The 27701-nt window shown below is 40.7% G+C and overlaps 1 protein-coding gene across 18 annotated transcripts in view; it reads right to left on the reverse strand.

Moving 5' to 3' along the window:
• Positions 1 to 27701, reverse strand: part of LRATD2 (LRAT domain containing 2) — a 305269-nt gene that overhangs the window by 220791 nt on the left and 56777 nt on the right. The window lies entirely within an intron of this gene.

Genomic DNA, 27701 nt, shown 5'->3' on the forward strand with positions numbered 1-27701 from the left:
GAGAGTTTAAAAACACTTTACAGTCTTCAAAGAGACATTCTGACTCCTAGACATTGTCTCGTTTGAGCCTCACAACAAATCTTCAGGTTATGATTGTTATTGCCATAAAATGGATAAGAAAATGGGTTCAGTGAGATAGAGTGGTGGTGTTTTATTGACAGATATCTATTATCAGCAATGAACATAAGGAAAGTAGCAGTTGCTAATCTTTGCTGAGCATGCATCATTATTCCAAGCGTTTTAAATATATCTATCATTTAATTCTCATAAAACTCTGTGAGGTTGGAGATACTGTTACCCAGTTTTATTCTAAGCCACAGAAAGGTTAAGCAAGTTGCCTGAAGTCACACAGCTAGGAAATGTTGTCAGAAGGTGAGCCCAAGGAACCCAGCTCCAGAGCCCATTTTCTTACTGAACTGTAACAAATGTAAACTTTTACTAAACAATGAGGTTTGGGGCTGAATAAGATACAGACACACCCCTCTCCTTAAAGAGCTCACAGACTAATTTGAGGAAATTGACATGTAAATTAGATCACCACAATTCAGGAAGATAAAGAAGTATAAGATATACTGTTAGAGCAATGACACAGGGGTGACTAAAATCAGTACGGTGGCACTCGGATTAAATCCCAGACTCCCTGACTGCGTAATCCATATTCATTCACTCTTCACTTCATCCAAACCACACTTAATACTAAGTGTTAGAATTGTAAATAATAATAATAAAAAGATATTGTTCTCCTAAAGAACCAATAATTACATTACAGAGAAAACATTTTCCAAACCACTTCAGGACAACAGACTTCGTTCCAACATGAACACACTGAGAATCCTTCAGTCACAAACTGAAGGGAGGGCTATGTAGCTCTCCGATGCCCCACCGCATCCTCCCCCCCAACCACCTGCCCTCATGAAGAGGCGCCGAGGAGCATGCCATTCCACTCGAATTAGCACTGGGGGCCTGACTTCATGTAACCCTGAGATCAATCGATTTCACTAATGCAAACTTAATTGTGGCCCCTTTAATCCCCATAGAGATTTATTTTCAATAAACTGGTGCTGGCTTTGCCATGAGAACTCTGGTGGAGGGTCTGAGTCCCACAGAGCTCCAGGAATGTGGCAACTGTCAGTACATTCTTGACATGACAGCTAGAGTTTTTGAACTAATCCTCACAAAAATGTCTTTGAAGGATGTGGTCAGACTTTCCACACTTACTCCTTTTGGAGTCAGAATTATCTCAGAATACACTTTTCCCCAAGTTTTGAGGGTAGGGAGGGATGAGATTGCAATTAGAAAGAGCTAAAGATGAAATTTTATTCCTAAAATAACTAAAAATCCAGCTATAAATTTCACTATCAAGCCCAGAGCATGTGAGCTAAAACTATAAAATATGCCTGCTTCAACAGCATGACTTCCAAATAGGGCCAAAAGTTCTTACATTTGCCCAAATAATCACCAGCATGCCCACCTAGCCTATTAGCAGAAAGGCTAAGACTTGAGTCCTCTCCAACAACTGGTGTGTCACCAGTAGAAGTGTGTCACCAGTAGAAGTGTGTCACCACAGTCATCCCACCTAAAAGGGAGGGCTGCGGCTTTACTCTACTTTTAAAAACAAGAGGAGAGAACTCATGCCTAATCTGCCAACTCTCATGTCTTCTTGCGGCTGCATTGGGCTGCTGTCAGACTGGCCCTACGTAACTTGACACCTGATGCATGTCCACTGCTACAAAGATAGCCTTGATGGTCTAAGTCATTGACCAGAGCACAGAGAATCTCCATGTTGGGCGACAAACTTGACCACTTACTCCCAAAGCTTAACCAGTGCACTTATGTCCAGTTTCAGCCACTACTGTACCCCAACCAGCTCTCCCCTACGCCTCTCCTCTGTCAGTGCTTCCACCCACCTAGGCACCTCCTCTGCAGATCTTTTTGATCTTTTGCATCACTGGGGGGCTTCAACTGCACCACCTGGCCCATCCTGGCCCATCTTCCTAGCCTCAAATTTTCCTGGCTTCATGTTGTCCTCGGATGATTAATGCGAACTGGTCTTCCTTTTCCTCCTGAGGGGTCAGTTTTGCAGACCAGGAATCTCAGCGATGAACACCTTGATCAAGTTCGTACCTTCCTCATTCCCTGCTACTCCTCAAGGAAGCCTGTTCCTTCTAAATTTATGCAACTGAGGAGTCATTTGGTGACTGTCTTTGGAACAGAGACCTCCTTCAGAACCTAGTCAGTATCTCCAGTTCAAGAAGAGGCTGGCGTTATTCTGTAGTATCTCTCCTAACAGTTCCACCCTGATAGCAGCAGTGAACACACAGAAAGCCCCAAATGCTGAAGGGTGTGTATGTGGGACGACAGCATTTCCTTTTCTCATAACATAGCGACATGCTACATCCTCAGAGTAATTAGGGTGGCGTGGATCACCACTGGACAAGTTTGTTGGGTGGGAGGGAAAGCAGCAACAGCAGACGGCTTTGTCCACCATTTACTCTGCTGGCCCAGAGACCAAGCAATTAGGAGCAAGCCTACCTGGTTGCCAGCTGACTGGAGGAGGGCAACCCCAGGGAGGGGATGGGGTAGACTTGAAGGGAGGCTCCAGGACTCAGCCTCTGCCCCAGCCTAACTTGTGACTGAATTTAGCCAGCAACCCCTGTGAGACTGAAGGACTGGGCAGGCTGCTGCTGTGAACTCTAGGTACAGATTTGTGCAGGAAAACTGCCCTGTTGAGCTGAGAATCACGGGCCCTTACCTGTGTTTGTTTCCACTGCCTTCGCCTGTTGGTCTTTCTCCAGGGTTCTCCTGGTCAAATAAATCAATTAAAAACATCCAGTGCTGGAGGAACATAAACACAGGCAGCGGGAGAGGGCCTGGAGGGCCAAGTTCTGTTTTCAGTTCCTCTGGGTTTCAAAGCACGTTCCACAGTATAACCCCCACCACCATGGCAAACCTGCCTTTGATGAAACATAATGTACGATTTCTGATGTTGACACAGAACAGATGGGACTTTGATTTTTTAATCTGTTCTCAATAGAAGAAAAATAGACATAATGGATTTTTTTTGGATTTGGGCTTGTTTCCCACCCCGCTCTTCAAATGCATTCCAAACTCCAAGAGCCCTTCAGTTCTGTCTCCTTGTTTGTCATTGAACCCTCCACACCTGGGAGTCTTGGGTGGACTGGGCCTTGCTTAGTAACCAGATAGGATGAAGGGCACTGCCCCTACGTCCCCTCCATCTGGTGCAAGAGAGCACCTGTGGGAGCTGCACAGCAAAAGAGAGTCCTCAGACTTACGGCCAATGAAATAGTGGCTTGTCAACAAATACGGGCTGGCTGGGGGACTAGAGAGGCAGTTAGCCTCAACTACCCCAGACATTGCTATAATCCAAGTGAAAACAGTGGGTGTGCATGCAAAACTGACTTCAAGACAAATCCCAACCGAGTGCAGCCCATCAGTCCTTCCTAAACAGGCCTTCCAGAGCCACCCCTGGTCACAATATGCCCTCCCAGGAACTGCCAGCAGAGATCCTTTGAGCATCGTCTACGCACAGAATGTTCTTTGGTTGGGGGATGTCCACCCCCACAATTCCATTCCCATGACAACAGTTGTCACAGCGGCTGACTCCAGCACACATTGTGCAAAGGGCCATGCCCTGCTACATTCACCCGGAACTGATTGGATGATAATAGGCGCAGTTAGATGGCTGCTCAAGTCAAATTTCAAATTTTATTTACTCTTGGACTTTATTTCCTCCTACCCAAAAAGGAAACGAAGAATTTTAAAGAGAGAGGAAAAACACAAGAAGGCACTGTGGGTTACGATGGTGAGGATTCTGCCCTTTGTTGAGAGTGGTCTGGCCTTCGGTCTCAAGTGGACAGGCAACCCAGGCAGTCAGATTGATTCAAAGGAATAAAAGGTAGTCTTGTGTGAGAGAGTGAGTGCGGGCTCTGTGGGCCTCCTCAAGTCCTGCTCGGTGTCCCACCATTCTCAAGGGGTTGGTGGGGCAGGAGGAGGGTTGGGGGAGGTGTACTGGCTCACCAAAGTTGCAGGATTCCAACCTGGGATCTCACGCTCTCCCAGATACCAGTCTTCCCAGCATGAGTTAAAATTTCCCTAACCATTTTTCTGAAAGAAAAATCTGGAAATAAAAATGTTTTCCCAAAAAACATTTTTGGAGAAAAAAGGACAAGGTCATACAGAAATAAAAAATGTTTACATATCCAAAAGGAACAAAATAACTCTTAAAGAGCTCTCTGCACCCTGAATTCATTGCAGCATTATTCACAACAGCCAAGACATGGAAACAGCCTAAGTGTCTAAAAGTAGATGAATGGATAAAGAAAATGTGGTATCTATATATCTGTATCTATATATCCTCACAATGGAATATTATTCATCTATGAAAAGAAGGAAATTCTGCCATTTCTGACTAGATGGATGGAATTTAAGGGCATTATGCTAGGTGAAATAAGTTACACAGAGAAAGATAAATATTGTATGATCTCACTTACATGTAGAATCTAAAAAAACCTGAACTCATAGAGACAGAAAACAGATTAGAGGTTGGCAGAAGTGGGGAAATGGGTGAAGGTGATCATTAGGTACAAACTTCCTGTTATATGATAAGTTCTGGGGATATAATGTAGAGAATGATAACTATACTGCATTGTATATTTGACAATGCGTATTTGTATATTTGACAATAGTGCATTGTATATTTGAAAGTTGCTATAAGAGGAGATCTTAAAGGGTCTCATCAAAAGAAAAAAATTGTAACTATATATGACTTCTCATTACAAGTAAATGTTATAACTTCTCATCACAAGAAACATTACAATTGTTCATCACAAGGAAAAATTTTTAACTATGTTATAATTGTTATGTTATATATATTTATAGATATTAACTAAACTTATTATGGTAATCATATCCCGATAGATACACATAACATTATTTTGTAGATGGTAAACTAATACAATGTCAGTTGATGTATCAATTATATCTCAATGAAACTTGATAAACATTTACAGAGAAACAGAAAAGACTGCTGGATTGTCTTATTTTGTGAACTAGCACCAGAAAAAGGAGTCTATTTCTACTTTTTATGTATTTCACATGCATTCTCCTATGCATTCTCTTAGTGACTCTATTACCCAGACCCAATACCATGTATAGAACCAAAAGGAACTCGTCATTTGTTTGCCATGTTGGACAGCAAGTGCCATGGTACATAGTAGGTATCAATAAATGTTTCGGATTTTTAAAAAGTTTGCCTTAACTGCCATTTGTTAGTTAATGAGCATTTAGTAAGCAAGCAGGAGGAGAATGTTCTCAATTCTGGTGACAACGGTAAGAGAAAACAAGACAGAGAAATAGCCTATGTGGGGTACCCTACGAATATTCAATAAGTATACCTAAGTAAAATGGGACTGCCAGGGCCTGAATTCAAATCCCACTCTATCACTTACAATGACTAGATATCAAGTCACATGATGCTCCATCCTCACTTTCTTCATCTTTAATACAGAGGTAATGATTCCTCAAAAGCTATGAAAATCAAGTAAGAAAAATGTATGTGAAAGCACTTTGTCAGTGGGTTTGTACAAATAAAAGGATGTAGTATTATTATTAATCATGAAGAACTACATAAGTCACTCAGCATCCTCTCAAATGTTTAGACATCTTAACTACAAATTACCTATAAAAATGCAGAATGACCAAAAATGGTATATTCTTTTCTTTTTTTTATTGCTGTGTGACAGATGATCACAAATTTAGCTGTTTAAAACAACTCCCACTTATAATTCACATTTCTGAAGGTCAGAAGTCCAGGCAGGCTCAACTGGATTATTTGCTTAGGGTCTTACAAGGCTGAAGTCAAAAGGTCACCTGGGGACTGTTTCTTCCAAAATTTATTCATATTGTTGACTGAATTCAATCCCATGGGTTGTGGGACTGAGGTCCCCATTTTCTTGCGGGCCGTCAGCAAGGTACCACTCTCAGCGTCTCAAGGCTGCTGTCAAGTCCTTGCCTGACAGCCCTTCCATGTCAGCAATCTCCCTCACATCACTTGCTTTCCGATGTCCTCTTCTACTACTAGCTAAAGAAAACTGCTTTTAAAGTACTTTAAATCCAACCAGGACAATCCCTCTCTCTTGATCAACTCAAAGTCAGTGGATTAGTAATCTTAATTCTACCTTTAAAATCCCTTTTGCCATGAAATGTGACATAATCATGTGGGTGATGTCTCATCATATTCACATTCCCGGGCACGAGGGCTGGACATCTGGGAAAGGGGACAGCTTAAGGATTCTGCCTAACACAGAAACGAACCCATAGGAGGATAGTTTTGAATATGCACAGTCTTTCTCCTCACTAAAATCTGAAGATCACATTTATACACTTTTTACCCAACGCAATTCCTTGCATACAGCAAGCTTAATGTAGGTTAAATAGAGACATGATGTTTCTTTGGGGACATCTGCTTTGAAAGTTCAGCTTTCATAAAGAAAATAAGGGCAGAAAGTGTCTTTCATCTCATTAATAATTGTGTACCCACTTTGCTCCTCTGCCACCTGTAAAATTCCCAACATATGGGGGGGCCTATGGTAAATAATGTTGAATGAATAAGTGAATGAATGAATGAACTGAAGAATTTTTCACTTAAGCTTAACTAATAATCTCCTTTGATACCTGCATATCAAGCTAAGTTTTTGTTTTTGAAAAGAAGGTGTCAGGGAAAGCTCAATAGCAAGATTTTGGTTTTGATTTTATCTTTTAGGCACTTTTTAAAAGTTTCCTTAGGGATTTGTTCGACACTATGATTGACTTACACTGAATGCTGCTGTTCTCAGCAGAGAGAGGTCAGTACTTTCAGACTAGAGGGAGATTTGCAGAGCTCAAAGGGGAGTTCTGCCTGAAGCAGTGGAGGGCACCTGAGAAAGGGCCAATGCCAAGAGCCTTCCCTTTGAAAGAATGTAAGAGCCTCACCCTTCTGCTAAGGCATCTGACTCTACAGGGCATCCTAACAGGCTAGATTCTAGCCCAACTGCAAAGCAAATGGCTCCTACCAAACAAAACACAAAACAATCTTCCATCACCCATCCACGAAAATGGCAAAGCCCCCACACTCTTTTGAAGCTGCCTCCCTGAAAGCCAGATTGACAGACATTAGATGGAAGCAAGGCAGCTTAATATCAAAGATGACAGCTGACAATGCAGCACAGAAACAGAGCCCACCGTGCCGTGGGTTAATCAGTGTTCTGCTCTGAGCCACTACTGTGTTAGTGGCTGGGTATAATTTAAAGATAAAAACCTGAAAATGTATTGGTCACACCTTCGTCAGACTTTCTCTGGAGAATTCTTTTATGATTCTTTGGTTCTCCAAGTTACACAAAACAATTTCCCATCAACCATATCCTAGTATATTCTGCTTATCAAACTAAAGCCATTTACATAATGAGTAATTTTGCATATGCACACACACACAAATTATCTAAATATATGTGTAAACAAATATTTTGCTAAATTTTGGACACACTTAGAAAATGTAAAACACCTAGACTGTAGTGGTGGCAGGAGATAGCAGCAATGTATATATGTGTTACAAATGAAAGAACAAAATATATTCATATCTAATATTTATGATAGCATTTGCTACACGATTCTAAGCACTGTGTTTGTATTAATTCTTTTAACACTCACAGAAACTCTGATGTGGGTATATTATTATCATCTCCCACTTACAGATGAACTGTGATGCAGAGGTCAAACAGCGGAGCCGGGCATTGAACTCGGGAAGACTTAATTAATAGACTCTACGAGTATATTCAGTGGTGGGCTTTCCAAACAGGACAAAATGGTTATTTACTATCATGTGACTAGGGACTGCCTCCTGCTACTGGGTGACTCTGAGTACCTTGTTGCATTTCTCTAAGCCTCAGTTTTCACATCTGTAAAATAGGGATAAAAACAGAGCCAAGTTCCTAGAGATAGTTACAGTGAAGATTATTCATTTCTCCATTCCAAAGATACTCAGTAAGCACTTCTCTAGGCCAGGCACTTCCCTGAATGGCAAACAGAACAGATAAACCCTTGCCTTCTGGAAGCACACCTTCTAGAGTAGCTTCTAGTAGCAACACTATCCTGACTCTACAGCCACTGTAGTGTAAGTAATGGGGAGTGGACGTCTTCACTGGGCTGATCAGGTGTAAGCCCAATCCTTGGGGGTGAAAAGCCACTGGGTCATGTGGACATGTCACAGAGATACACACCCACGTGTATTATCTACTTGCTAAACACAGGCAGAAAAGTTAAGTTTGGGGCCCAGTATAGCACATCCAGCGAATGAGGGAGGCTGTGTTTAATGAAGGTCTGTCTGTGGGACAGTTAGTGGTCTTTCTAACGGAGATGCTCAATACAGTTCAGTTTTTGCTCCATAGTTCATTCTAGGCATAGACAACAACACAGAAAGAAGAATGAAAACTCTGCATTCATCAAAATTAACAGTTCTTGAGAACTTACTGTGTGCCAAACACTGGTCTATAGTGCTTACAGCATTAACTCATTTAACACTCATCTATTCTTTCTGTAAACACTTACAGAGCATTTGCTTTAACATAATTGCCCAAAGATAGCAGCTTAACTTCTAGGTACCAACTGCATAAGAGATCTCACTTTAGCAAAGAGAATTGCTCTCTCCAAGAGCTGTTCAAGGCCATCTGTAGAAATGGATATCAAGAGATGCCATCCCAGGAGAGAAGAACTGATGAGATTTTTCAGCAAGATATCAGTTTGTTTCATTGGAATCCAGGCTGCACCACTTCATATCTGGGTGATCTTACATAATTTAAAAAAAGAACCTCTTTGTTCCTGATTCCTCATCTGCAAAATGCGTCTAATAGTAGTGCCTATTTCACAGAAATGTTAAAAGAGTTTGGGCATCATCACTTGAATGTTTGAATAGACATCTCAACTCAAATTAAACGTATCCAAAATGTCCAAATTAAATATGATGACCCTTATTTTTATCCCCAAACTACTCCTATCTTAGCCTTCTCCCTTTCTACAAATGGCAATTCCATTCATAAAGGGGCTCAGTCCAAAAACAAGCAAACAAAATAATCAGCTTTCTTGATTCTTCTCCCATGCCCCATATACATTCACAAAATTCTGTCACCGCAGTCTTGAAAACAATGTCCAGAATTCAACCACCTCTCATCTTTAACTTCTGGGACCGTTATTTAAGTCACCATACCCTAGACTAGGTCACCGGACTGTTGCCATAACTACTTGTTTCCATCTTTGGCCCTCTATGGTCAATTCTCAATTCAGCAGCCAGAATGATTCTTGAAAAACACAAATTTACTTATGACCCTCCTTAGCTCAAAACCCTGCAAGGGCTTCCCTTCTCCCTCAGAGTAAACTCAAATCCTGACTTTGGTCTATCAGCCTGTGCAATGCCCCTCCCCCCTCCCTCTAACCCTGTGTCCCCTCTGCTACTCTCTTCAGGCCACCATGGTCACCTCACTATTCCTTGAAAAAGCCATACATGTTCTTGCCTGGGTCCTTTCCTCTTGCTGTTTCCTCTGCCTGGAAGTAAGTCTTCCTTCCCATATCCACATATTTACGTACAGGGGCCCTCACTCCTTTCAGGCTACCCCCAAAACCACCTCTTAGGCAAAACCTTCCCTAAACACTCTATTTAAAATTCCAGCCTCCACCCCTCCAGGCAGCCACACATACACTCTTCCTGTCCTTTCCCAAATGTGTTTTTACCTTTATAGTATAAAACCTTCATTACCTTCTAATACACTCGGTATTTATTTTTTCAGTGGTTTGTTTCTCCTCACTAAAAGGCAAGTTCCGTGAAAGTACCATTTTGTCTATTTTGTTTACCATTGTATCTCTGTTGCCCAAATCAGGGTTGCTCAACTTCAGCACTCTTGAAAGTCTGGGCGGGGGAAGCTTTTGCTGTGGAGGCTGTCCTGCGTATTGTGGAATGTTTAGCAGCATCCCTGGCCTCTGCCCATCAGACGCTGACGACACCTCCCCAGTTATAATAAGCAGAATGCCTGCAAACATTGTCAGGTGTCCCCTGGAAGGCAAAATCCCTCCCAGATGAGTCTGACAGACCTAAAAAAATGCCTAATACACAGCAAATCCTCTGTAAGTATTTACTGAAAGAATAGATGAGTGTTAAATGAGTTAATGCTGTAAGCACTATAGACCAGTGTTTGGCACATAGCAAGTACTCAAGAAATGTTAATTTTGATGAATGCAGAGTTTTCATTCTTCTTTCTGTGTTGTTGTCTATGCCTAGAATAAACCATGGAGAGAAAACCGAACTGTATTATGTGGAGCCCTAGGATTTTCTACAGATTGCAACTTTGAAATATATTTGAATTATTTTAAAAGACCTCAATACCAAACCTCATGCTGAGACATGTTAACACATGGGCTACCACCAATTCATTAACTTGCCACGTTAACTTGTTTCTGTGCAGACCTCAGAATATATCATCTGCCGCCATCTCTGTGCATATATTTTAATTTCTTATAAAAGTGTTCACTGATTCGGAAGGCTGTAGTTTGGCACTGGTGTTTATTTTTATTCCTGTCTATTCCTGTTCGGCTCATGTAAAACTGTTCAAGCAAGTATTCTACGGTAGAGCTGCATAAACATACAGTGATTTAATCTGCTCAAATTCAACTATACAAGCTTGTCCAAAAAATGGAGAAAGCAAAATTTTCATTGAACATGGGCCCCTAAATGCAAGCCAATTACTTCATCTGGTGCTCAACTAAAGCAACAGCAATCTGTTCTACCCTGGAGGAGCAATTGGCTGTATTAGACTTGGCAGAAAGATGGGACACTATACACAAAACCGATATACCATATTTTATGGGGGATTTAGGATATTTTTCATGGGCAATTTTGACCATGTATGTTTATAGTTTTTTCTTATCTATAGTTTCAAAATCCAGAAAGTCCTTGTGAAATAGCATTTTGAACTAACTCCGGGAGGTAATTTATGATCATTGTTTTCCCAGCTTGTTTGATTATAAGATGCTGTCCCAGACCTACTGGCAACATGTTAGCTAAGAGAGAACCCACACACCTTATTACTTTTATGAAATACGCAATTTCTGAAAACACATCTGACCACACAATTTCAGACAGATTGTGGATCAGTAACTGGTTTTCAACTCACTTGATGCTTTTTACCCTGAAGCTTGTGTAAGATGTTAACCTAATGGAATAGCAATACCACTGCCCTGTACCCCACTTACTACACATTCCCTGCCTGTTTTCCTCCTGTCAAGAGTAAAAGCATAAAGCATTTAGATAATTTTTGTGCTTAATATAAGTTTGGGGTATTCATTGTCTTATTATTATATTTATAATATCGAATTAAAATAGTTGTGATATAATCCCTTCAACCACTTAGCACAAGAACTGAATATACTAAACACAAAGTCTTATTTGCTATTATAATAATTATAATTATCACCATTGTCATGGCTGGAAGGTCATCTTTGAAACCAAATTTCTTACTAGTGTCCTTCATACTTCGGTGACAGTTTATTTGAAGAGCACCCTGGGATTACAAGGCAAACAGTTAAAAACTGTCACATCTGCTTGCACAGGTATTATCTTATTTGCTCAAGAATAAAACTAAGACAACCTCCGACCAGATTGATCAAGTAAAAAAGACAGAAGACCAATGGCAGAAATGAAAGAGAGAACATCATTGCAACTCCCATAGACATGCAAAGGATTGTAAGGGTATATTTTAAATAGCTCTATGCCAATAAATTTGATGAAAAATAGACAAATTCCTTGAAAGACACAAACTACCAAAGCTGACTAAAAAAAAATTTTGATAATTAGAATAGTCTTATATTTATTAAAGAAATTGAATTCTAAGTTACAACCTTACCAATAGGCCCAGATGGTTTCACTTTTAAAATCTATAAACATTTAAGAAAGAATACAAAGGGCTGGTAGAGAATTTTTTGGGGGGATGGGCAGAAATAATCTCTATTTCATTGATGCAAATCACATAATGTACATTTTTTTCAGAACTCTTTGAACTATACACCTAAAATAAGGGGTGAGTTTTGCTATGTGTAAATTTTACATCAGTAAACCTGAATAAAGAAAGACAAGAAAGAAAGGAAAAGGGGTTAACTATTTGGGAGCCAAGAATCCAGGTAAAGTCAGAAATAGCAAAACCCAGCAGAGAGAGGGCTCAGGTGACAATCTGAAGCACGTTCTCTGGCCATAAAATTTAGACAGAGTGGTGAGTTTGGGTAGAAGCCTTACCCATGGGCACAGTTTCCATCTGAAGGCCCCCAACGTCCCACCTTCAACTCTATACCTGACAGGGTCTAGGAGAACACAGATTCAATCAGAACCTGGTCATTTTCCCTTCAATGGTAACATATTCCTTTTCCCACTCCACGGCTTCTTTGCAAACGTGCGCATAGATGCATGATGAGTGGTTCTTATAGAATGAAGAGAACATCTCGATATCATCAAATAGACACTTTCCCTAGGAGATAACCTGCTGTTCCCATATATGAAAGAAACCCTTTTCAGTTTAACAACAGAAATATGAAAAGGAATTAAAGTAAATTTCTTAGCTGAAAGTAAAAATACACAAAACTAAAGAATTTTGATTGTCTCTCATTTCCAGGTCCCAAGATTTTATAAAAGATTAGAAGTGTCCTTTGTAGATTCAATTGTCATCATTTTTATTTTATGTTGTCCCATAAGTAAAAGTCCTAACCTCTGATACCTCAGAATGTAACTATTTGGAGATAGGTCTTTAAAGAGATAATGAGGGTTAAATGAGGTCACCAGTATGGCCCCAGTCCAATCTGACCTGTATCCTTCTAAGAAGAGACTAGGACACAGACACCCAGAGAGCAAATTATGTGAAGACACAGAGAGAAAATAGCCATCCTCAAACCAAGGAAAAAGACATTACAAAACCAACCTGCAGACACCTTGACCTTAGTCTAGAATCAAGAGAAAATAAATTTCTGTTGTTTTAAGCCTCTTGGACTGTGGTACTTCATTATGGCAGCCCTAGCAAACTCAAACAGTGCTTTTCCCTGTAAAGTATGCACAATAAATCCAGGCAAAGCTCTGGACTAAGAAGCTGTGATCTCTGTCTTGCTGGGGCCAAGGCAAGGCCTTCATAGCAAAGGGAAAAATCTGCACATCAGCTTGTCCCAAATTGAGCCCGACGTGACTCAGCCAAGCTGGACACCCATCTCAGTCTTCAAGGTCATTTCAGTAGCACTGGGGCAACTGTAATGGGAGCCTTTTCTATACGACTTCCTGATGGCATCTGAACCTCATAGGTGCCCGTATTTGAAAAATAAACAAAACTGGCATTTGGTTAATAATATATTTTTCAACCTGAACAGATTTTATTTCTGAATCCAGCCCAGTTTGTTTACTGCTACTCCAGGCAGTGAGCTATGTGGGGTGATGGAGCAATTTTGTATCAAAAAAATCACAAGGCTAATTTAAGAAACTCAAAAAGAAAGAGGAAGAGGAGGACAAAGAAGGATATTAATTTTCAACTGACACACCCAAGAGTGTTCTCTATGCTGGCCATTGTGAGTACTAAGAGACTGGTGACAATACCCCTCCATCAGGGCGCGCACAGGCTTGGAGCTCATGTGCTCTCTGAAATGCCTACTTGACAACGTACTGGTTCACAAAAATGATTATAAAATTAGAAAGGCTCTGCTTTGAATTCTGGCTTCACTACTTATTGTTCCATTCCATTTGTCTAGTTTTTCATCTCTCTGGAGCCTCAGTTTTCTCCCCTGGAGGTGGTAGCTTCATTATTGTTTGGAAGACATTTATTATCATCATACATGTTCAATAGAAACTATCACTGTTTATGCAAGAATTTGAGACATTGTGAAGCACTTTTACATATATTATCACTTTTATCCTTAAAATGTCTCTGTGAAGTCAAGGGACAGTATTGTTATACCTATTTTATTTGTAAGGAATTGAATCTAAGGAGGCTAGATGACTTGTCCATGGCCCCACAGGAAGACCGTTTTAGACGCGATTCCAGGTTTTCAGATTCATAACGCTATGCTCTTTCCCATCGGTGCACTGCTTGCTCCCTCACTAAAGGTGATCTGGAAGGCCTCTTGTTGCTTTAGGCAAAGATTTATTTCAAAAATCTGTCTTCCCTCCTGTGAGTTAAAATCAACAACCCATAAACCAAGCAGACTCCAGCCAAGCCAGACAAATGCAAGTCAGCTAAATGCCTTTTGCTAGGACGACTGATACCAACAATGATGACCTTCACAAGAAATTCATATACATCCCCTGGGGCCTTCTGCTTGGAATCAGGTCATTTTAAGAACTCATTTACTACAACTGTGCTTTGAAAGGCAACTCCTATTGGTTCAGATGTGCTCAATCAGAAGGCAGCCCGCTCCTTTAGCCTTGGCTGCTGAAGGCCAGATCCATTAACTGGCCTTCCAGCTTTTCATCACAGAATTCCCCCAGCATGGGATCTGAGTGATCTCAGGGTCAAAGGCCATTTGCTTGCAGTGTGCTCACTAATGCAGAAATGTCTGGGCTTGGTCCTTAGACTATAAAGAAATATAACTCAGACTCTTTAAAATGCAATCCCCAGTAAAAAAGATACTTACATCACAGCCCAGTTACAGGTGTGTTGGAAACAGTGAGTAGAGAAATGAGTTTAGTGAGAACAATTACCACTTTTAAAAATTAATTCGAATAGAATGGAATGGAATGAAAGAATAGAAGAAAACAAAAAATAGAGTACAGTGCATGTAGTAAGGATTAAGTACCTGTCTACCTATCTATTATCTATCTATCGTCTGTCAGTCTATCTATGAACTGGGACATCATATATAATTTACTTACTACCGTGGGTCATAGTCACAAATGTTTGAAAGACCACAGTCTAGAGGAATGCTAACTGAGGGGATTGCAGCTAGTGGGGACTTGCAGAAAAAGCCATAAGAAGGTTTGAGAAGATGAGTGAATTCTATTCTTTCTTTGACTGGGTTCTTTCAAATGCTCCTCATGATCTTTCCCCAGCAGCCCCCTTCCTTGCTTGGGATATGCGATCATGTTCCATCGAACCAGCTGACAGCTCATGGCTGCCAGCTCTGTTACAGTAATTAAACAGGAGGCCATTAGGCTAAGGTGGCTGTAATGTCTGGGTAGCTTCGTAAGCAAACCAAAACCTAAGCCCAGCTCAATGCACTCAAGTCCAAGAAAATAAAACTTGAGGACAACCATCACAAACAGCCAACTAGGCTTTCCCATATAAGGTAACTGCTTAAGCTACAGCTAATCGAATAATTTCCTGCTTTGCTTCTACGTCTTCTCCAGAAAAACCTCTTCCAAGTTCCTGTTTGTGGAGGGCTTCCAAACACCTTTGCTTGGCACCACCCAACATGAACCAATGTATGTGCAAATAAACTTGAAAAAAAAAATGTGAATGTGCCTCAGTTTACCTTTTAACAACTCCCATCGCCATCTCACCTAAGTTGCAGCAACACCAGTCTATTTACTCTTTTGGTAACAATGTAAGCTCTCTCATCCCTACAGGTTTCTGCTCGTAATTTTCTTCTACTTTCATTCCTGTTCTCATTGTGCCTTAGCCCTGGTAACTGCCATTCGATGCTTTTAATTGTTAAGCTAGATTGCCACATACCTCCACCAGGAAGCATCCATGTATCGCTCCACATTCATTCATTTATTCAGCATTTTACAAATATTTACAAAATTTAGGCCTAGGTACTGGAGATACTGTGGTTTGCAGAACAGAAGCTCCTGCCCTCCTGGAGTTTACATGCAAAATGACAGCTGACAAGTAAACAACTATGTATGTAACATGATGTCATTGAAGAAACATGAAGCACAGTCAGGGAGATATCAGGTAATAGAGGAAGACTTCAGGAACTATTATTATATTTTTATTGAAGATTAGTTTCAAGTATACAACACAGTGGTTCACCAGTTACCCACATTATTAAATCTCACCCCCCACTACTGCAGTTACTATTTGCCAACATAGGAAGATGTTATAGAATCACTGGCTAGATTCTCCTTGTTGTACTACCATCCCTGTGACCAACTTATATTATGATTGAGAATTTTTGTACCTCTTTATACCCTTTACCCTTCCTGCACACTCACCCCAAACTCTCCCTCATGGCAACCACCAGTCACTTCTTAGCATCTATCAGTTGATTGCTATTTTATTCATTTTATTTTGTTTTGATTTTACATTCCACAAATAAGTAAAATCATATGGTATTTGTCTTTCTCTGACTGGCTTATATCACTTAGCATAGTACCCTCTAGGTCCATCCATTTGTCTCAAATAGCAGGATTTCTTTCTTTTTTTATGGCTGAATAATACTTCATCGTGTATATGTACCACATCTTCTGTATCCATTTATCTACTGATGGACACTTTGGTTACCTCCATATCTTGGCTATTGTAAATAATGTGGCAATAAACATAGGGTGACATATATCTTTTGGAATTTCGTTTTCTTCAGGTGAATTCCTAGAAGTGGAATTGCTAGGTCATATGGTATTTCTATTTTTAGTTTTTTGAGGAACCTCCATACTGCTTTCCACAATGGTTACACCAACTGACATTCCCACCAACAGTATAGGAGGGTTCCCTTTTCTCCACAACCTTGCCAACACTTGTTATTTCTTATCTTTTGGATAGTGGCCATTCTAACTGGTGTGAGGTGATATCTCATTGTGGTTTTGATTTACATTTCCCTGATGCTTAGCAATGTAGAGCATCTTTTCACATGCCTATTGGCCATCTGTATTTCTTCTTTGGAAATGTCTTCTCAAGTCCTCCACCCAGTTTTTAATCATGATATTTGTTTTTTTGGTGTTGAGTTGTATGAATTCTTCATGTATTTTGGAGGCTAACCCCTTATTGGCTAAATTATTTACAAATCTATTCTCCCATACTACAGGTTGCCTTTTTTTCTGTTCATGGTGTCCTTTGTTGTACAGAAGCTTTTGAGTTTGATGTAGTCCCACTTGTTCATTTTTCATTTTGTTTCTCTTATCCTGGGAGATGTGTTCAGAAAAAAATTGCTCATGCTTATGTTCAAGAGATTTTTGCCTGTTTTCTTCTAGGAGTTTTATGGTTTTATGGCTTACATTTAGGTCTTGAATCCATTGATGAGGGAATTATAAGCAGAAAACCCTTAGGCTGCAGAGCAAGCCATGAGCATGTCTGGGGGAAGAGGGTTCCAGAGCAAGGGAATAGCAACTGCAAAGACCCAGTGCAAGAACTAGGCTTGGTTTCCCTGTTGACCAGGCTAGGTTAGTTATTCCGTTTATATTCTTTGGCTCCTCCTATATACTTTCATTTGACTAAATTATAATTTTTTTTGCATTGTTTTCACTACTTAAATGAACTTCTTGATGGCATCTAGGAACCAACCAAATTAATCCCTCTACATATTTTAGTGTGTGAAGAAATCATAAGTGATTGAGGCAATGATTGACAGACTGAATAAATGAGACGCTTTTCCTATTCCTTCTTAGTATCCTCCACAATGAGGCAGGTAGCCAAATCCGGGTCCATCCTTGACTATATAGACAAGGAAATTGATAGAGAAAAGTCATTGCCAAGGCTATCACTGGAAATTAGTGGGAATGTCAGGACTAAACTCCAGGTCTCTTGAGAGGTCCAGATCTAGACAGGTGATATTTCCATTCGATGTCTCCTATAGTCACATCCTGAAGGGAAGCGAGAAGCCAAGGAGACCTAGCTGTCAGTGGCTTGCATTCAGGCAACAGACGGGCTCCAAGAAATCTACTCTCTGAAAGGGAAACTACAGAAAAGGGGAGCAGAAACAGATTTTCCCTAGAATTTACCCAGTTGATACAAGCAAAACAAAAACAAGAGGTGAGTAGATGGGTTAATTCTGTGAAAAAAAAAAAAATGCCACATTAGGCTGAACCAATCAAACTCATTAGTTTGGAAAGTAAATTGCCTTTTAAAATACAGTTGTATTAAATCAGTGTTTAGAAATTCCTCTTGGCTCTGAAAATACTCGGTCTTGGGAAAAGAGATGCCATGATCCTGAACATATTTTCAACTATCTAGAAAATGAATCCTAGAATATTAGAATTATGAGAAAATGAACTGCTCCAAAGTCCTCCTTGTATAATGTAGATACGGAGGCAGAGCATGTCTCACCCATGGTGTGCCCAGGACCCAGACCTGTTCCCTCTCATGTCAGAGGCCCTGCAGCCCACCCCACTGCCTTTAGCATGCCCACTGCAGATTATTTTTCTTCTTCAGTCAAGTGAGAGAACCTTCCTCCCAATTATAGGATTGGGATTTATGAAGATAACTAAGAAGTGCTGAACTCTATTGGCCTTCTCCCAGATTCCAAGATATCGGGAGAAAGATGGAAACACACTCACATCAAATTAAGTGTCAGATGAAATGAGCTTTAGGGAATCTTAAATCCAAGGACCCCTTCTTATCTTGATCTGTTTCTCTTTGAATTCCTACACTTCGATTAAGGCTTAATGCAAGCTAACCTCAGAAATATACATTTTTCTCTGCATAGCTTCTGTTGGGAAAAGATTTGGAGATTCCTCCCAGATAATGGTAAGGTTGTGAAATGTGCTCAGGGGCATAATATGAAGGATGCACAGGCCAAAAATATCCTCTTCTCCCATCACTTCTTTGCCTGCTTTTTGCTCTTTCCTTTTCCCTCCTCGTCCCTCTACTTAGGCAAGTGGACTACAGTAAGAGAGAGAGAAGCGGCAGAGTTTCAAACCATTTATAACATCTAAACTTAACCTACAGGTAAACAAACATACGCTAGATTTTCTAGATGAGTTTTCAAGTATCTTGTTCACTCTCCCTGAAGAATTTCTCGCAATGCTAAATTCAAAACGGGAACCTTTCCATTCACTGCGGAGGTAGGCAATACTTCTGCTTGTGTCAGAGAAGCTTCCGCTGAAGGGCAACATGGATTGAGTTTGCCTTCCTGGCCTTCTGCATCATTTTGGTTTCCTCATCCAAAGTCCCAGGTTACCGACTCCCCTTTAATTATGGGTTCAGCATCCCATCCACTCACATCCACAACTGTCCACCCAAGGACTTCTGTGCACACTCCCCTACTCTGCTTTCTTTTGGATGGCCTCCAAGCTAGGAACAGTTTTTGCATTCTTTTTTTTTTTCATTCTCTATGCTATACTTATTTTTTTTTGCACTCTTCATGCACCTTAAATGGATGAAACTAAATAAAAAAGATAATAATATTTCTTGACACATAAAATTCGAATTTTAATGCCCACAAATAAAGAAATTTGTTTTCTCTCTTTTGATATAAGTACCTATGTAATAGCCTCAATTTAGCCTCTTGATCCACAGAGCTTAAACTATTTGCTGTCGGGCTCTTAAAATAAAATGCTTGCCTCCTCCATTATACAGAAAGACTGTAATGTTACAGTTAACAGTTCAGGTCTTAGATTCAAGCCGACTTGGATGGCATTCCCAGCTGTGATGCTTCATAGCTGGGAGACTTTGGGCAAGTTACATAAGTTACCTACACTCACAAGGTTGCTCATCTAAGAAATGGGGAAAATGGCACCTGCTTTGCAAAAATGTTGGGAGGATGAAATGAGACGACGCATGTAAGGCACTTGAGCATGTGCCTGACATGGGACACTCGGTAAGTACGGGTTATTACTAGTTCTACATCATCAACCCTGTTATCTTTGTTATTCTTAGAGCAATTTTTCTGAAATCTCTCTGAAGTGGGTTCTCTACAGAAATGGTGATCACCCGGAGAAGGCTGATGGCAGGAAGGTGTGCAAAACCCCTGTTCAGATTCCTCAGTCTGAAGAAGTTCTGATAACAAGGCAGCTGCTCAGTGGCTAATTTAAGTAGATGTTGATCTAATTAAATTAACGCACCTCATGGAGTCTACAAGGCTTAACCCTCATAGAGGAGGCATTTTCATATAAACAGCTATTTTTTGCCCCAAAGACATCTTCAGTTGTTGAAATAAGAACATGATGAAGGAGGGAAATCAGTCAGTGATGGTAGAAAAATAATACTTATCTACTCTTTTTGCACATGAGGCAGCCTCCCTTATCCTTGCCATGTCCTGCTCACATACTTCTTGCTCCTCCCATGTGAGATCATTCAATACCCCGGCCTCTGCCTCTTCCTGCCTAGCACGCATTTACATTACATACACACATACTTTAATTTGTCTTTGAGAAAGCCAAATATATAAAAATGGCATTGTATTATTTTGTTTTTAAATACTTTTTGCATTATAAATGCAATATAACTGTATTACTGAAGATGTGGGAAAGAAGGAAATAAAAGAGAAAAGAGCTAGTATCTCACCTCAGACCTCATTTTTTCCTGAGCACATGCCTGTGTAGAGTTGTGATCATTATATAGTTACATTGTTCAACAATTTCACACACTGCAATTTCCACTTAGCTGGTGAAAGCATCTTTCTACCTTATTGTAGAGTCTTCATAATCCTCGGTTAGCTCTATGCAGGACACAGCTAACCCAAACGGCAACATTGAAAGAATTAGAGAAACACTGTCCTTTTCCCAAGCCAACACAGTCCCACGACCAGGTACACTGTTGGGCAAGCAGAGCAGAGATGGGGTTTCAGTCTCCACTGATCTGGACTTGTCCTTGTTGGACGGCCTTGTGCATTGAACAATGGAAAGCACTGTACCGGTGGCCCTGGCTATATGCATATCTGCTCTCCACATCTCCAGCCTGGAGCCTGAACTAGGAGTCACCAGATGCCAGCTGTGAACCCTTTGGGTGCCACTTCACCTGTCATTTTACCCTACTAACTGAGTTTTGGGTCTTCTGTAAGGTGCATAATTGTAGTAATAGGACAAACAAGGGAAATAATGTGGAATCACAAGCAGGGTGCAGGAGTCAGACACCCTGGTGAAATCCTTTTCTTGTAATGACTGTGGTAGAGCTAAGGTACAGTGAAACATATGTGGTCTTTGTCCCCAGTTCCTGGCACAGAGCTCCTAAAACACTGGAGATTTCCTAAGTGAAGGGGGTGACTTTTACTATTCATAACAAGCCCCTTTTAACCACACCTGACTTTATTTTAATGAGGTGTCACAGGGTGGGGTCCTTAGATGGCTTGAGGATGGGGGCTGAGCATCAGGAAAGCCAAAGCTGGGATTAGAAGGTGAGGATTTACAGCTCCTCTATGCACCAGCCCCACCCTTGACCTCAGGAGAGGGAAGAGGGACTGGAGATCGGGTTATAGACCCTCTTGGACAGTGAACGGCAGAGAGCTTCCTGGCTGGAGCGCACATCCTGGAGAGGAAGGGCGGCGTGCTGGGAGAGGGTGCCGAGTGCCGCCCCACCCCTGCCCCCACAGCCTCACCTTCTGCATCTCTCCCATTTGGCTCTTTATGAGTTCTCTCCTTTACCATAAACTGGTAAACATAAATAAGCATTGTTTTGAGTTCTGTGAGTCATTTTAGGAAATTATGGAACTTGAGACGGGGGAGTGATGGGACCTCCAAATTTGTAGTCAGCTGGGCAGAAGTGTGGGTAGCCCCTGGTAGCTGAAGTGGGGGCAGTCTCGTTGGGTCTGTGCTAACTCTGGGTGGTTAGTGTCAGAATTGCACTGAGTTGTTGGACACCCAGTGGGTGCTGGAGGGTGGGAGAACTGGCATGGAAAAAGGACACACCTGTGGTGTCGGAAACACCGCACAACACCCTTCACTGACTGCCATTGACAGTTCACAGAAAAGGGGAAAGATAGCCAAGCATTCTCAGGCCCTCCAAATCCCATCTCTTCACGCCTCCCCCTAGTGGAGGGCAGACACATTTACTGTAAAACACTTCCTATATACAACCTCCCCAGGACAAATATGGGGAAAGAATGGTCTCAACCCTAAGTAGTAAGAAACTAATTTGGAAGTGCTTCAGACTTAAAAATGTTCATCTCTACCCATAGCATCTGTAAATTACATTATCCTGGAGAGTAGAGTTTAGTCCCTTTATTCAGTCTCCCCCTTGCTTCCAAATTAGGCCCCTGGAGCTTGCAGAGAAAAAAAACAGCCCATGGCAAGGGTTGCTTCCTTCATTATGGGAAGAAAATCAGTGCAATCGCTGTCCTAGTGAGGATTCAATTAAGTTCTTAGCCAAAGGCCCTTGTTCTCTGTAGTATCTACCTAGGGAAAGAAAGGGAGAGAAAGTTCCTTGATCCCTCAGTGACTCCAGGTTTCGCTCTCAGCCTCACCGATATTGGATCCATATCTCTGCAGTGGCACCAGGCATTTCAGGAATTCTTTTTTCACTACTTTCCACCCTCACCTCCACCCACCCCACTAAACTGTATGTACCTCAAACACAGGGTTGACTCACTTGACACAATGGAGCCTAGCAGAGTGTCCAGCCCATTGCAAATGTGTGTGGTCTGTGTGTGTAAATAAGAAATGAAGCAAAAAATACACAAATAGCTAATTGGGATAATAAGGACTATTCTTGTAGGATTCTTGCACATAAGGAAGAAAACTGGGAAACACTGAGCACAGTTCTCAGCCTTCGTCTATTGTCATTGAGAAAATGCTGAGTTTCCTCCATGCAGTTTCTAAATACAAAAGTTCAAATTTTGCTTCTTTGGTTTGTGACATCATTATCATTTGTATGTTGGTTTATTATAATAATTGGACACATGTAAGAAGTCCTCAGCTCAGTTTTTGTCTGTGCTTTTAGCTGTTATGAGTGTTACATTTTATCACAGTGTTGCAGCAAATTTCAGGGAGCAAATCCCTATTGCTTATAACAGAATCTCCTTGCCAAGCTGGTGAAGTGTTAAGTGCTGTCTCTATTGGGAATTAAAACAATTGAGTCTCTTGAGAAAAGAAAGTATGTATATAGATAGAAGAAGATAGTCTTTAAAGTAGAAATGGCAGGGGAGTGGCGGGGGGGGGGAGTAAATATACCAGCATTTGGTAAGAATTTAGGGAGAAAGTAGCTAAGAATACTTTAATTTAAAATGATATATGAAAATACCCACCCATTGAAGGAAGACATTTTTCAATCTAAAAGGGGGGTGAAGGAGATATAGGAAAATATTGCAATAGTTTAGACAAAAAGTTGCTAAGATTATCCTAATTCAAAAGCAGACACTAAAACTACCCAGCTATAACCACTACATAAACACAAAATCTTTCCAGATATTATTTTGATCATTAAAAGAGAAAGCATTTTCAAAACTTGATTTCCTATTTTATTCTGTTTAGTTATGTGTGTATATGTGCCTTCTTTTATCTTTACTTCATGAAAACAAAAGAAAATAGAGTAGGAATTGGTAAGTCAAGTCATGCTCATTCTAGCCTATCAGAGCTTTTTTTCAGAGGATCAGATGACCTAAAGAATGCTTGCAATAAGTTAAATGGGATTTTGTTTTTCTTATTTGTCCCCAGTCGCCTTGAAAACAAAAACAGAATTGCTCTGCCCACTGAACTGTGTAAAACTGAAATTTGGCATCCATAGCCAAGCCACAGTTCTTTTAAAATCTTGAATCATGGCCATTCTTTCTCTTGGATAAACTACAAGACAGCTAAGTATGATTACCATTTGATTAATTTTCTCCTTCATGATGACAAACTTTCTGTGTGGCTAAGCTTCAATTAGGGAAGAATCAATAGAAACCACTCCCACTCCCCCCGCTGGATCCAAGCAAAACTCCAGGGGGCTACTGGCCTGGGTCTTCTAAGCAGGAGAGGAGCCAGATTATTTGTGTAGAATCATTTATGTCCATTACAATTACAATATGGTGTGTCTGATGCCGTAATGATCCCTTGGAAGCCAGCCACAGTTTCCCCTCTCTGTCTGCTCTGGTGGGGTGTGCCTTTTAGATCTATACCCACCCAGGCTTCCTTCTATTGTCCAGAACCAAAAGGCACTCCAATTCAGGTTGCAACAAGCCCGGCTCAGTATCTCCGGCCAAGGAAGAAAAGAATCAGCACATAAATATATCTGACAAAGTCAAAGGGGATTAGAAAACAGAATCTGGTAATAAATATGGTAATTAGGTAATTTGAGACTTTCAGAGCAGGGTTCTTTGAAAATGCAATCTCAGAACTGGAGTCTGGAGCTGATTTTTGCACCATTAAGGAGAATTATGAGAGAGTTGAAACTTTTTAATGACATTTAAGTATTTTTCATTGGCGATTTGATAACTTTTCTGTCCAACTAGGGAAATTTTAATGATGCAGTTAGGAAAAAGACCCCCACCCTCAGCCATCCCAAGCTGCCCAGTGATGGAACTGGTAAGTCCACAGCAAACTCCCACTCCTCTAGAAGCCAAAAAGCAGCTTGGCTTGAGTATATAATGAGCACTTGGTGGATGCTTAAGAATTCAATTCAGCTGCTATTTAGAGAAAAAAAAGCAGCCTTTTTATTCCCCTTCCAATTTAATAGCGTTGAAGCTTAATTATGTTTTGCCATTTCACAAAGGGGAGTTTTGGATGTTTAATCAATCTGCAGGTTGTGGTTCAGCTTGGTGTGCTTGCCATTAAGAAGCCTTGATACTTCAAGAAGACTTCCATTTGTGTTTGGAAAAGCAAGAGAGAAGACAGCTAACTGTGACTCAAGAGGTCACCTCTGAACACTCAAGAAGTCTAAGCTCCTCCATTGCCATTTACACCCCACCTTCTTCCCCTATATCCTACAGGGACAGTTGTATTGAGATGACAGGTTTTCTGGGCTTTCCTCCTCCCACAGATCCTAAGCTTCTCCAAAGAAAGGACCCTCTGGAATTCCTGGCTTTTCCACAGCTCCTGGCCTATTATGGGCAAAGCAGATATTTATTGAGTAATTGAGGGGGGTAGGCCCATAGGAATAAAAGATACTCTCATGATATAAAAATTTAGTGTACTGGAAAGATTTCATGTTCTATTTTCCTCTTAAGATTGTTTGCCTAATTCCTTGAACTGTTCTAAATACAATCTTTGAAGGATCAGATAAGACGATCTTGGAATTGTAGGGCTCAACCTGACTGATGATCAAAGTCACACTCAAAAAGTAAAGTATAGACTTCCTTATATAATTCTAAGATGGAGACCCACAGTACTATTGCTTTATGTTACTATTATTATCATTAAGATCCACAGTTGATTCTTAAACATTGGAACCCCTGCTTTTGAAATTAGATAACCCAATCCTTTCAGTTGATGGATTTAGGTCACTGATTAGAAATGATAAGAGACTTGTCCCAGGTCAAAAGCAAGTTAGTGGCAGAGGTAGGACTCGGACCTAGTCCAGATTCTCAGCTTATCTCTTTCTTGCACTTCAAGTCCTTCAGAGTTTACTGAGCACTTATCATGTGCCAATACTCTTCTGAGTATCAGAAATAGAAAACAAATAGTAATACGCTCTCCTTTATTGAACACCTACTATGGACGTGACACTGAATGGAAGTGCTATATATAACATACCCCTGTCACATAAATAGTATTATACTTGAATCTGAGACTTTCAACTTAAAGAAGTTAACTTGCCCAACAGAAAAAAAAAAAGCACTGGCTTTTAAACAGCAGCTCCCACCATGGGAGACTTCAGTCTAACAGGAGAGATCAGGCAGGCACCCAGAGACATAACTCCATGATTTGATGGGGTTTTCTCTCCCAACCATCCACTCACCCTCTACCTGTCCTAGAGCTGGTCTTTGATAAGGCAGCCAAACTGGGGAAGAAGGTAGATGCTCCTCAGCACAACAAGGTACAGAAGATGAGTCTCCTGGAGCTAGTCTATGTGAAATGAAGTTTTTGTGGATTTTTTTCTTACTACAATCTGCTTGCAGCCCAGAGCACTGTGAAGCCCACTGCTTTGTGTCCTGCCTCCATTTCCCAGACCTGAAGGCCCTACAAGACTTCTATCAGTGCAGAAACAAACACATTAAAGAATAAGTAACAGTGAAGAGTGGACTTTGCTTCAGGGTAGGATGGGGGCAATGATAGGGTAAAAAGGCCAAGGGTTTTGATTTGGGAAGAAAGAAGATACGGCAGGGCCAAAGGATCACACTCTCTATGCAAATGATGAAGTTGGCCAGGAATGTGCTTGGAAATGCTAGGATGAAACCCCCAAACTCATAAAATGGAGTTCAGGGACAAGACAAATTATCTCAAAAAACCACTCCAAAGTGTTCAGCATTTTGTGGGTCCCCTCTTGGCCGGGTATGTCAGTAGGAAAGTGAAATACATCATCCAGGACCTTAAGTGCTCTTTGAATTTTTCCTGCTGATATTAACATTTTATAACACACTGTTCTACATTTCTCCTCCATGATGGGGTGGAGCAGAGAGCTGAGTACATTCCAGAAGTGCTATGGAGCCCAGATACAAGAGAAATGAAATTTGCCTGATGATAGGGTCTAGGGGCTAAAGAAAATTAGCAGGGACAGTTTGCCAACACTGGGCAAAAAATATCTGCTTTGCCCATTATATGCCAGTATAAGGAGCCTTGAACAAGTGCCCTGTTTAGAAAACTGCTTAGGCAGTGGTTCTCCTATTCTGGAATTTACTGGAATGCAGATTCTTAGCCTTTCTCCCAGAGACTCTACTTCAACAGGTTTAGAGGAGGTTTCTTCTCTTTTTTCTTTTTTAACTTGGTAAGCATAATTAGAATTCAGGACATCCCTGAACTTGGATGAGAAACCTTTTACATCTATATTTTCACTAACCTCTAAGTGAACTTCAGCATTTTGAAAGTAGGCAACAAACGAGAGTCGTATTAGTAGTGTCTGTGATGTGGCCAATAGAAACCACAAATATTTTGATGTCACACTACTACCTCGCAGGTATCTCAAAATGACATTTATGCTGAAATAACAGAAATGATTAAACTTGATGCTAAATCTTGTTATTTTATGCATTAATGAATAATCCTATCTGTTACTACATCAGAATATTGATATCCAGTTATGGAGATCAACTGTATAATTCATTTCCTTTGGGTCATATGTATTTAATTGCATGTGTTGCTGTGAGAAGAAGTCCAAAGGCCAAAGTGGTCTGTAGCACAAAAAAATTAAATTATTTCTTATAGAATAAGTTCCTGGAGTCCCCAGTTTTAATATACAAACCTGATATTTCTGATACTACTGGTCTAGGGACCAAACTTTGAGAGACTCTGAGACAGGCTATGTGTTTACACATAAGTCGTGTGTGTGTGTATGTCAGGCTTAGTGTGTGTATGTATATTAGCATTTGTGTATCTGTGTGTGTGTGTGTGTGTGTGTGTGTGTGTGTGGCCAATGTAGAGGAAATGGGAGTGAAATGAAATGCTGGGGAGCAACAGTGCATGATAATGAACCTGAAAGTCAACAAGGCCTAGTATGTAGGTCTTCCCAAGGAAGTTTGTTAAGCCCAGAGCAAGGAATGTCACAGCCTCAAACTTAAATGTGAAGTCATAAATGAGTAAGGCATACCACTTAGCCACCCAACTGTAATTTATTCTTCATGTCTTACAGTCACTGTTAAATCACAGAAGTGAAACTACGAGGGTTAATGACAATAGAGAATTTATGTATGTGCTATGTCTTTTATTAGCCCGAAACCGAGGGCAAGAATGGGAATAAAAACAAATGAGCTGTGAG

The sequence above is a fragment of the Manis javanica genome, chromosome 2 (assembly GCF_040802235.1).
Source record: "Manis javanica isolate MJ-LG chromosome 2, MJ_LKY, whole genome shotgun sequence".
NCBI lineage: Eukaryota > Metazoa > Chordata > Mammalia > Pholidota > Manidae > Manis > Manis javanica.